Source organism: Patiria miniata, unplaced genomic scaffold, assembly GCF_015706575.1.
Source record: "Patiria miniata isolate m_02_andy unplaced genomic scaffold, ASM1570657v1 HiC_scaffold_13, whole genome shotgun sequence".
Lineage (NCBI taxonomy): Eukaryota > Metazoa > Echinodermata > Asteroidea > Valvatida > Asterinidae > Patiria > Patiria miniata.
The window spans coordinates 2,340,174-2,352,599 of NW_024037051.1; positions in this window are offsets into that span (position 1 = coordinate 2,340,174).

The following is a 12,426-nucleotide window of genomic DNA, read 5'->3' on the forward strand; positions in this document are numbered from 1 at the left end:
TGTCAAACGCTAATTGCTGGCTCGCTTCCCAATTGATTTATTGGGTTTCTTGCTTTTTGTCTTGTCGGTCAAGGGGGCTGCTATCGCTGCATAATTCGGAATGAACTTTTCTATAGTAGCCAGATAGTCCTAAAAATGATCGCAGCTGTTTCTTCGTGATTGGCTGAGGTGCATTCTGAATCTTTTCTATCTTGTCCGTTTGCGGTGCTATCATGGAGTTTCCTACAGTGTGCCCAAGATACGCAATGCTGCTCATTCCTATGGAACATTTGCTGGGTCGCGCGGTTAAGCCAGCTTTCCTTAACCTACTGAGCAACGCGGTTAAGACCTTGATGTGTGTTTCCCACGACTGTGTATGGATGAGAATGTCATCTATGTAGTTATCAATGTGCTCTAATCCATTCACGAGAGTTCTCATAATGCGGCTAAACGTTGCCGGCGCGTTAACAAGGCCGAAGGGCATCATTTTGAACTGATATAGGCCGTTCGGAGCAACGAATGCAGTTTTGTCTTTGATTTCAGGATTCATTGGGACTTGCCAGTATCCCTTAGTCAAGTCGATTTTTGTGAAGAAGTGATCTTTTGCCAAACGTGAGAAGATTTGTTCTTGGTTCGGAATAGGCTCTGCATCAAAGACAGTTACCTTATTCAGTTTTGCGGAAATCTATGCAAAAGCGATTTGAGCCGTCCGGTTTTTTGACTAACACTATGGGAGATATCATATGGCGATTCCGACTTTTCGATTATGTTCATAGGAGCATGTTTTCAACTTCGGCATTTACAGTATCGATTAACGCGTACGGGAGCGGGTACGGTTTACTGCGTACGGTTCATCGGATCTGACCTTGATATCGTGAAAACCTAGGTTGTTTTTACCGGGCAAATCTGTTAAGACATCGCGGAAATTTCCTAGGATGCGTTTTGTCTCTCTTCGTTGTTCGATTGTCAATTTTGGACTTATTTCAACGTCGTCTATGGTTTTCGTGTCGTGGTTTTAGTGATGGAAACACGAGAATATCATTATCGAGTTTAGTGTCTGGTACTGGTTCGTCTTTCGAACAGATTTGTTCGCATTCGATAAGTGATACATGGGCGCATTCGAAAATGTGTTTCTACTGCGTGTTGAGGATTGTCAGTGATCAGCGAAGTTATTTCAGGACGTGGTATGTACCTCTTGAGTAAGTTCGCGTGGAAGACTTTTGGTTTTTCCGCAGAGATCGATTCGATAGTCTAACTGACCTACTTTGTCGAGTACTGGGAATGGACCTTTCCACTGGAGTAACAACTTGTTATGATCGGTAGGGAGCAGAAGTAGGACTAAGTCACCTGGTTTTGAAACTTCTCATTCGGGCTTTTCGGTTGTAGTAGTGTTTTGTTATGATCGGACGATTTCTGTAACGCTTCTTGAGCGATTTTACACGTTTCGTCGATACGCGCGCGTAAATCCAATACGTACTGATAGGTAGTTCTAATTTCATCGTCACCGTTAGCTTTAGAACCTGTCCAACGAGGTCCTTAAGAATGGACATGGGACCACGTACAGCACGACGTAAAGTAGCTCAAATGGTGCAAAACCAGTACTTGCTTGGGTGTGTGTCGCGGTAAGCGAAGAGTAGTGGACCTATGTATCTGTCCCAATCGCGGGGTCTTCTGAGCATAAACGCTTCAGCATTTGCTTGAGTACGCCGTTGAAACGCTCTACGAATCCATTGCACGCAGGATGATAGGGCGTGGTGGTGAGCTGACGCAGTGAGAGTAGCGACTTATTTCGCGCATGAGATTGGAAGTGAACTGCGCTCCCTGATCAGTTAAGATTTCTCTGGTATGCCTACGCGAGTGAAAATGTCTACCATGGCTTCGGCAACGGTGGTCGTTTCAATATTTCGCAGTGGGACTGCTTCGGGGTAGCGTGTCGCGTAATCGACTAGTGTGAGAACGTACCGGTTACCTTTCTCTGAGACAGGGTGGATTGGTCCTATGATGTCAATTGCTACGCGCTGGAAGGGCGTGTCAATCACAGGCATTTGACCTAGGGGTACCTTACAAACTCTACCCTTATGAACGGTACGCTGACAGATGTCACATGACCTACAGTACCTAGTCACGTCTGCTTGTACGCCTGGCCAGTAGAAATTACTGAGGACCTTATCTGCCGTTTTCTTGGCACCTTGGTGTCCGCCGAGGATTGAATCGTGCGCAATTTTCATTATGTATTTGCGAAATTTGTGGGGGACCACTAACTGGTTACAAGGTTGACCAAACTCATAGGTAGGTGAGACAAACTTGCGGTACAGCAAATCATCGGACCAAAAGATTTTGTCATTGACCCAACCTAGTCGTTCTTTCATCTTTGTTAGCCGCAAGTTCTCTGATTCGGTCGAGAGAAGGATCGTTCTGTTGAGCCGCTTTTAGTTCTTCACTGTCAATTTCGGGGGTTTCTTTAGGCACGTTCAATTTCTTCATTGGTTTCTCACTTTTCAGTTTCTGTGACCTAGTTTCGACGGCACTAGAGAGAGATTGGTTCAGGTTTGTCGTGTGCTTCTTGCGAATCATTTTGGCGACGATGCGTTTGTGAATTTTGCCAATTCAAATTTGGATTTCCCGGATCACGTGCACCTACAATGTTACCAATAATGACACTCGTATACTGGATTTGGTAAACACAACGCTTCACATGAACCGACGAAATACGGAGTGTTCAAGTTCACTTTGGCGACGGGTGCTTTTCGAATGGTTCTATCCGCGAGAACATAAGTGCGTTCATGCCCTGTCATCTGGTCGTCTTTGACTAAATCTTGCCTAACGACAATACCACTGCATCCACTGTCGCGAAGGATTGTGACTCTTTGTTCATTGACTAAACCTTGTACAACTGGCATAGAACTAGGATTTCTATCTTGACAAGCCGCTCATGAGTGGTAAAACATGGCCGCATTCAAGTTTGACATAGCCATCGTGGAGCAACATGGATCTAGAGAGTTGGGAGGGACATACATGCTACGGTTTCAAACGCTTGCGACGGTGTTTGGTTCGTTTCGGTTTTTATCGCTGCATCATTTGGTGTTTGCCTGCTTTGCTCCGGTGGACGCGCAGCTAAGCCACTCGGCTCATCTAACACATCTGACAACGCGGACGCTATAATGCTTGCAACTTGGTTGTAGTTCTGGGTTTGTAGTGACAATTACGTGCAATGTGACCTACTTTGTGGCAAATGAAACATGTTGGGGGAGTACGATTTCCCTCGCGTCCCTTGAAATATTGACTAGTCGGAGTATTTGTTGGGCGGATGTGGTTTAAACGGCGGTCTAACATCTGGCTTCCTAGTGTATGTATTTGCGTAGGTTTCTTCGCACTAGGGGGCACGCCAAAACTGCCATGCGCTTCCGAATACTGCTCGGCGAGTCGTGACATGTCGGAGATTTTACGCGGTTTTCGTTCATTCAAGAATAAGCGTAATTCTTCGCTACAACTGTTCAAAAACTGTTCGCGTAACATAAGGTCTTTGATACCGTCGTAGTTCTTATCTGCCTTATCCATTTCTATCCAGCGAGTGAAAACACAATCTAAGCGGGCCGCGAACTGAGGTGCGGGTTCGCCTTTCTCTGGTCTGGAATCTCTAAATTTCTGCCTGAAACCGATAGCGGTGAGGTGAAATCGTTTCAAGAGTGCGTCTTTTAGTTTTTCATAGTCGTTCGAGTCGTCGGTAGCCAAACGGGAATAAACGTCTAACGCTTTGCCTTGTAAAAGCGCGCTCAAATTTATTGCCATTCATCGTGTTCCCAACCTTGAGTGGTAGCGTATCTCTCATATCGTTGGATGTATGCGTCGAGATCATCCTGATTTTCATTAAACTTTGGAAGTTTAGGAGCCTTAGCCTTAATGCGTGAGTGAGAGTGACTATGGTGACTAGTTACCGATTCGTCAGCAGTGTGCTCTTCAACGGTTGGCACAGGTTCGCGTTTTAAAGGCTTCTAAACGCATGCGCATTTCTAACATTTCCATTTCTTGTTTACGCAGTTCGAACTCTTGTCTCTGCATTTCGCTATCTTGCCTACGCTTTTTCGAGTTGAAATTACGCGTTCTTCGCGTTTGAGGTTTGCCTGTTCGCGACGTTCTTCACGAATGAAATCAATCAACTCTTGCCCACTCAAAGCACACGCTTCAGATACATTTTTCAACAATTCCACACTCTCTTCCCTCCTTACAGTTTCCGGTACCAACTTACCAGGAGATACAACGCTGGAGCGTATCGCAGCAGAAATGGGGAGGGGATAGCAACACTCAACCTGCACGGATACAACAATACAAAACAAAGTTAAAAAATAGAACATATTTCACAAGTCCAGGCTACATAATCAATGGCGGTAAGACTGTAGATTCAGTACAACGTATTTTCCTTGCTTCCTTTTTCAGTCTTTTCCTTTTGACTCTTTCTGTCGTATCCCGGACAAGCCCCCAGAAATGTCACCACTAACTATGAAACTTGACTTTTAAAGTGATGACCCCGGTCAAAAGAAACTAAAGTACAAAGACAGAAAAACTGACGACGAGAAACAAGGAAATAATTCACCAATTATTATATTCATAAACTCAAACTATTTACAATATTTACAAGATCCGGACTCGTGGATCAAACTTCTCATAATCAATCTCAGTTAGGAGTTTTACTTTCTACTCCAACAACTTAGTCTACAAATTTAATTTTCTTAAGCTTAACTCGTAAATTTCTAAAAATCACAAATCTCTTACTGAGTGTACAACGACACAATTCAAATCAAATCCACTGTAGAATATGGCTCTAAAATTCAGCCGTAACTCTTGTTTAAATTCAGCCTTAGCTCCAAATTCAATTCAAATTCAGTCCAATCAAATATAACTACTTTGGATCTAGAATCCCACCGTGACTATACCACAATTTAAAATTCACTTCAATCAAATATCAATACTTCTGTTTGGTTCTGATAAAACTGGTTAAATCAAAGTAATCAACCTTTCGGATTAGAACGCTCAATTCGACATTCAATCACAATTTTGTTCACACTTAATTCCTTCAAACAGCTATATCAACTTCGGTTATATTTCTTATGATTATTCCAAAAACAAAATCACAGCTTTCTGCAAAGTTAAAACTTTACAATTTTAAACCGAGGCACTTTCCTTAGTAGAGGGTCTCGTCTCCGTGCACCTTTCCAGCTGACGGGTCAATCGGCACGGGACACACTATGTACAGACTGACATCGTAGTCGTTCTGCAGTCGTTACTATTCATCATGCATGAACCCAACTCGTACTTTGAGGTTTCCGGCCATCTACAATATAAAACAGTTACCGAAACCCATCCTATTTTGTTCTAAAATTACAGTATATCCATAAATCTCAAGATGTCAAGTATATAGTTAGACTTCGTGTCAAGGGTTGCACTTCATCTCAAGGTATCATTTCAAGCACTTTTTACCAAAAAATTATTATTCTTAACAATCACAATCAATTGGTATAAACTACAGATTCTAATTGTTGGAAGTTGAGAAATAATATTAAATACAACACTTACGTTATTTCTTCATTATGATGCTTGTGAAGGCTGAGTGTTGCTATGAGCGTGGTCTACAGGACCGGGAAGGTGGCTTTTAGCCTTGCCCAGACTATTTTGGCACTGTTTTGCCAAACTGGGGGGATCAGACAAGATCGGTGGCAGATTTCACCGATTTTCTGACGAAAACCTGCTGTATCAGACGTCTCCTAGCAAGATGGTACCGGTCTCTTGTCACACTCAGCTCAGATCTCTCAAATTTGTTGGTGTGTCTTCTCTCTCGATCAGAGAATGCACTCCTCAGAAAACGCACACAACTCTACTTGACAACAAAAAGAAACTAAAGTACAAGACAGAAAGAACTGACGACGAGAAACAAGGAAATAATTCACCAATTAATTATATTCATAAACTCAAACTCAATGCCAGTAGAACCCTATGTGCCAGTCAGTCTAACAGCCGTGCCTGCAAGCGCCGCGACGCGAACTTCGTATATCGCGGTCTAACGGTACCTTAACCAGGGAAGTTCTGCCACACTATACTTGTTCGGAAGCTTGTTATCAGGCCAACAAGCTGGCAAAAGGACAGGTCTTGAAACCCAGTACTTGCGGAGAAAATTTAAGATATAGCGCATCAATGCCAGTAGAACCCCTATGTGCAGTCAGTCTAACAGCCATGCCTGCAAGCGCCCGCGACACGAACTTCGTATATCGCGGTCTAACGGTACCTTAACCTGGGAAGTTCTGCACAAACTATACCTTGTTCGGAAGCTTGTGATCAGGCCAACAAGCTGGCAAAAGGACAGGTCTTGAAACCCAGTACTTGCGGAGAAAATTTAAGATATAGCGCATCAATGCCAGTAGAACCCCTATGTGCAGTCAGTCTAACAGCCGTGCCTGCAAGCGCCCGCGACTCGAACTTCGTATATCGCAGTCTAACGGTACCTTAACCTGGGAAGTTCTGCACAAACTATACCTTGTTCGGAAGCTTGTTATCAGGCCAACAAGCTGGCAAAAGGACGGTCTTGAAACCCAGTAACTTGCGGAGAAAATTTAAGATATAGCGCATGAATGCCAGTAGAACCCTATGTGCAGTCAGTCTAACAGCCATGCCTGCAAGCGCCCGCGACACGAACTTCGTATATATCGCGGTCTAACGGTGCCTTAACCTGGGAAGTTCTGCACAAACTATACCTTGTTCGGAAGCTTGTGATCAGGCCAACAAGCTGGCAAAAGGACAGGTCTTGCAGCCCAGTACTTGCGGAGAAAATTTAAGATATAGCGCATCAATGCCAGTAGAACCCCTATGTGCAGTCAGTTAACACAGCCATGCCTGCAAGCGCCCTCGACACGAACTTCGTATATCGCGGCCTAACGGTACCTTAACCTGGGAAGTTCTGCACAAACTATACCTTGTTTGGAAGTTTGTGATCAGGCCAACAAGTCGGCAAAAGGACAGGACTTGAAACCCAGTACTTGCGGAGAAAATGTAAAATATAGCGCATCAATGCCAGTATAGTACCCCTATGTGCAGTCAGTCTAACAGCCATGCCTGCAAGCGCCCGCGACACGAACTTCGTATATCGCGGCCTAACGGTACCTTAACCTGGGAAGTTCTGCACAAACTATACTTGTTCGGAAGCTTGTGATCAGGCCAAAAAGCTGGCAAAAGACAGGTCTTGAAACCCAGTACTTGCGGAGAAAATTTAAGATATAGCGCATCAATGCCAGTAGAACCCCTATGTGCAGTCAGTCTACCAGCCATGCCTGCAAGCGCCCACGACACGAACTTCGTATATCGCGGCCTAACGGTACCTTAACCTGGGAAGTTCTGCACACAATACCTTGTTTCGGAAGCTTGTGATCAGGCCAACAAGCTGGCAAAAGGACAGGTTTTGAAACCCAGTACTTGCGGAGAAAATTCAGATATAGCGCATCAATGCCAGTAGTACCCCTATGTGCAGTCAGTCTAACAGCCATGCCTGCAAGCGCCCGCGAAACGAACTTCGTATATCGCGGCCTAACGGTACCTTAACATAGGAAGTTCTGCACAAACTATACCTTGTTCGGAAGCTTGTGATCAGGCCAACAAGCTGGCAAAAGGACAGATCTTGAAACTCACTACTTGCGGAGAAAATTGAAGATATAGCGCATCAATGCCAGTATAACCCCTATGTGCAGTCAGTCTAACAGCCATGCCTGCAAGCGCCCGCGACACGAACTTCGTATATCGCGGTCTAACGGTGCCTTAACCTGGGAAGTTCTGCACAAACTATACCTTGTTTCGGAAGCTTGTGATCAGGCCAACAAGCTGGCAAAAGGACACGTCTTGCAGCCCAGTACTTGCGGAGAAAAATTTAAAATATAGCGCATCAATGCCAGTAGAAACCCCTATGTGCAGTCAGTCTAACAGCCATGCCTTGTTGACCTGATCACAGCATCCGAACAAGGTATAGTTTGTGCAGAACTTCCCAGGTTAAGTACCGTTAGGCGGCGATATACGAAGTTCGTGTCGCGGGCGCTTGCAAGCATGGCTGTTAGACTGACTGCACATGGGGTTCTACTGGCATTGATGCGCTATATTTTAAATTTTCTCCGCAAGTACTGGGCTGCAAGACCTGTCCTTTTGCCAGCTTGTTGGCCTGATCACAAGCTTCCGAACAAGGTATAGTTTGTGCAGAACTTCCCAGGTTAAGGTACCGTTAGACCGCGATATACGAAGTTCGCGTCGCGAGCGCTTGCAGGCACGGCTGTTAGACTGACTGCACATAGGGTTTCTACTGGCATAGATGCGCTATATCTTAAATTTCTCCGCAAGTTCTGGTTATCAAGACCTGTCCTTTTGCCAGCTTGTTGGCCTGATCACAAGCTTCCGAACAAGTATAGTTTGTGCAGAACTTCCCAGGTTAAGGTACCGTTAGACCGCGATATACGAAGTTCGTGTCGCGGGCGTTGCAGGCATGGCTGTTAGACTGACTGCACATAGGGGTTCTACTGGCATTGATGCACTATATCTTGAATTTTCTCCGCAAGTCGTGGGTTTCAAGACCTGTCCTTTTGCCAGCTTGTTGGCCTGATCACAAGCTTCCGAACAAGGTATAGTATGTGCAGAAACTTTCCAGGTTAAGGTTCCGTTAGGCCGCGATATACGAAGTTCGTGTCGCGGGCGCTTGCAGGCATGGCTGTTAGACTGACTGCACATAGGGGTTCTACTGGTATTGATGCGCTATATCTTAAATTGTCTCCGTAAGTACTGGGTTTAAAGACCTGTCCTTTTGCAAGCTTGTTGGCCTGATCACAAGCTTCCGAACAAGGTATAGTTTTGTGCAGAACTTCCCAGGTTAAGGTACCGTTAGACCGCGATATACGAAGTTCGTGTCGCGGGCGCTTGCAGGCATGGCTGTTAGACTGACTGCACATAGGGGTTCTACTGGCATTGATGCGCTATATCTTAAATTTTCTCCGCAAGTACTGGGTTTCAAGACCTGTCCTTTTGCCAGCTTGTTGGCCTGATCACAGCTTCCGAACAAGGTATAGTTTGTGCAGAACTTCCCAGGTTAAGGTACCGTTAGACCGCGATATACGAAGTTCGTTTCGCGGGCGCTTGCAGGCATGGCTGTTAGACTGACTGCACATAGGGGTTCTACTGGCATTGATGCGCTATATCTTGAATTTTCTCCGCAAGTACTGGGTTTTAAGACCTGTCCTTTTGCCAGCTTGTTGGCCTGATCACAAGCTTCCGAACAAGGTATAGTTTGTGCAGAACTTCCCAAGTTAAGGTACCGTTAGGCCGCGATATACGAAGTTCGTGTCGCGGGCGCTTGCAGGCATGGCTGTTAGACTGACTGCACATAGGGGTTCTACTGGCATTGATGAGCTATATCTTAAATTTTTCTCCGCAAGTACTGGGTTTCAAGACCAGTTCTTTTGCCAGCTTGTTGGCCTAATCACAAGCTTCCGAACAAGGTATAGTTTGTGCAGAACTTTCCCAGGTTAAGGTACCGTTAGGCCGCGATATACGAAGTTCGTGTCGCGGGCGCTTGCAGGCATGGCTGTTAGACTGACTGCACATATGGGTTCTACTGGCATTGATGAGCTATATCTTAATTTTTCCCCGCAAGTACTGGGTTCAAGACCTGTTCTTTTGCCAGCTTGTTGGCCTGATCACAAGCTTCCGAACAAGGTATAGTTTTGTGCAGAACTTCCCAGGTTAAGGTACCGTTAGACCGCGATATACGAAGTTCGCGTCGCGGGCGCTTGCAGGCATGGCTGTTAGACTGACCACATAGGGGTTCTACTGGCATTGATGCGCTATATCTTGAATTTTCTCCGCAAGTACTATGTTTCAAGACCTGTCCTTTTGCCAGCTTGTTGGCCTGATCACAAGCTTCCGAACAAGGTATAGTTTGTGCAGAACTTCCCAGGTTAAGGTACCGTTAGACCGCGATATACGATCGTTGTCGCGGGCGCTTGCAGGCATGGCTGTTAGACTGACTGCACATAGGGGTTCTACTGGCATTGATGCGCTATATCTTAACTTATTTTCTCCGCAAGTACTGGGTTTCAAGACCTGTCCTTTTGCCAGCTTGTTGGCCTGATAACAAGCTTCCGAACAAGGTATAGTTTGTGCAGAACTTCCCAGGTTAAGGTACCGTTTAGACCGCGATATACGAAGTTCGCGTCGCGGGCGCTTGCAGGCATGGCTGTTAGACTGACTGCACATAAGGGTTCTACTGGCATTGATGCGCTATATCTTAAATTTTCTCTGCAAGTACTTGGGTTTCAAGACCTGTCCTTTTGCGAGCTTGTTGGCCTGATCACAAGCTTCCGAACAAGGTATAGTTTTGCAGAACTTCCAGGTTAGGTACCGTTAGGCCGCGATATACGAAGTTCGTGTCGCGGGGCGCTTGCAGGCATGGCTGTTAGACTGACTGCACATATGGGTACTATACTGGCATTGATGCGCTATATCTTAAATTTTCTCCGCAAGTACTGGGTTTCAAGACCTTGTCCTTTTGCCAGCTTGTTTGGCCTGATCACAAGCTTCCGAACAAGGTATAGTTTGTGCAGAACTTCCCAGGTTAAGGGTACCGTTAAGCCGCAATATACGAAGTTCGTGTCGTCGCGGGCGCTTGCAGGCACGGCTGTTAGACTGACTGCACATAGGGGTTCTACTGGCATAGATGCGCTATATCTTAAATTTTCTCCGCAAGTTCTGGTTATCAAGACCTGTCCTTTTGCCAGCTTGTTGGCCTGATCACAAGCTTCCGAACAAGGTATAGTTTGTGCAGAACTTCCAGGTTAAGGTACCAAGGCCGCGATAACGAAGTTCGTGTCGCGGGCGCTTGCAGGCATGGCTGTTAGACTGACTGCACATAGGGGTTCTACTGGCATTGATGCCCTATATCTTGAATTTTTCTCCCCCGCAAATAGGGGTTTCAAGACCTGTCCTTTTGCCAGCTTGTTGGCCTGATCACAAGCTTCCGAACAAGGTATAGTTTGTGCAGAACTTCCCAGGTTAAGGTACCGCGTTAGACCGCGATATACGAAGTTCGTGTCGCGGGCGCTTGCAGGCATGGCTGTTAGACTGACTGCACATAGGGTTTCTACTGGCATTGATGCGCTATATCTTGAATTTTCTCCGCAAGTACTGAGTTTCAAGACCTGTCCTTTTGCCAGGCTTGTTGGCCTGATCACAAGCTTCCGAACAAGGTATAGTTTGTGCAGAACTTCCCAGGTTAAGGTACCGTTTGATTAGACCGCGATATACGAGTTCGTGTGTCGCGGGCGTTTGCAGGCATGGCTGTTAGACTGACTGCACATAGGGGTTCTACTGGCATTGATGCACTATAATCTTGAATTTTCTCCGCAAGTTACTGGGTTTCAAGACCTGTCCTTTTGCCAGCTTGTTGGCCTGATCACAAGCTTCCGAACAAGGTATAGTATGTGCAGAACTTTCTAGGTTAAGGTTCCGTTAGGCTGCGATATACGAAGTTCGTGTCGCGGGCGCTTGCAGGCATGGCTGTTAGACTGACTGCACATAGGGGTTCTACTGTATTGATGCGCTATATCTTAAATTTTCTCCGCAAGTACTGGGTTTCAAGACCTGTCCTTTTGCAAGCTTGTTGGCCTGATCACAAGCTTCCGAACAAGGTATAGTTTGTGCAGAACTTCCCAGGTTAAGGTACCGTTAGACCGCGATATACGAAGTTCGTGTCGCGGGCGCTTGCAGGCATGGCTGTTAGAACTGACTGCACATAGGGGTTCTACTGGCATTGATGCGCTATATCTTAAATTTTCTCCGCAAGTACTGGGTTTCAAGACCTGTCCTTTTGCCAGCTTGTTGGCCTGATCACAAGCTTCCGAACAAGGTATATGTTTGTGCAGAACTTCCCAGGTTAAGGTACCCGTTAGACCGCGATATACGAAGTTCGTGTCGCGGGGCGCTTGCAGGCAATGGCTGTTAGACTGACTGCACATAGGGGTTCTACTGGCATTGATGCGCTATATCTTGAATTTTCTCCGCAGTACTGGGTTTTAAGACCTGTCCTTTTGCCAGCTGTTGGCCTGATCACAAGCTTTCGAACAAGGTATAGTTTGTGCAGAACTTCCCAAGTTAAGGTACCGTTAGGCCGCGATATACGAAGTTCGAGTCGCGGGCGCTTGCAGGCATGGCTGTTAGACTGACTGCACATAGGGTTCTACTGGCATTGATGAGCTATATCTTAAATTTTCCCCGCAAGTACTGGTTTCAAGACCTGGTTCTTTTGCCAGCTTGTTTGGCCTGATCACAAGCTTCCGAACAAGGTATAGTTTGTGCAGAACTTCCCAGGTTAAGGTACCGTTAGACCGCGATATACGAAGTTCCGCGTCGCGGGCGCTTGCAGGCATGGCTGTT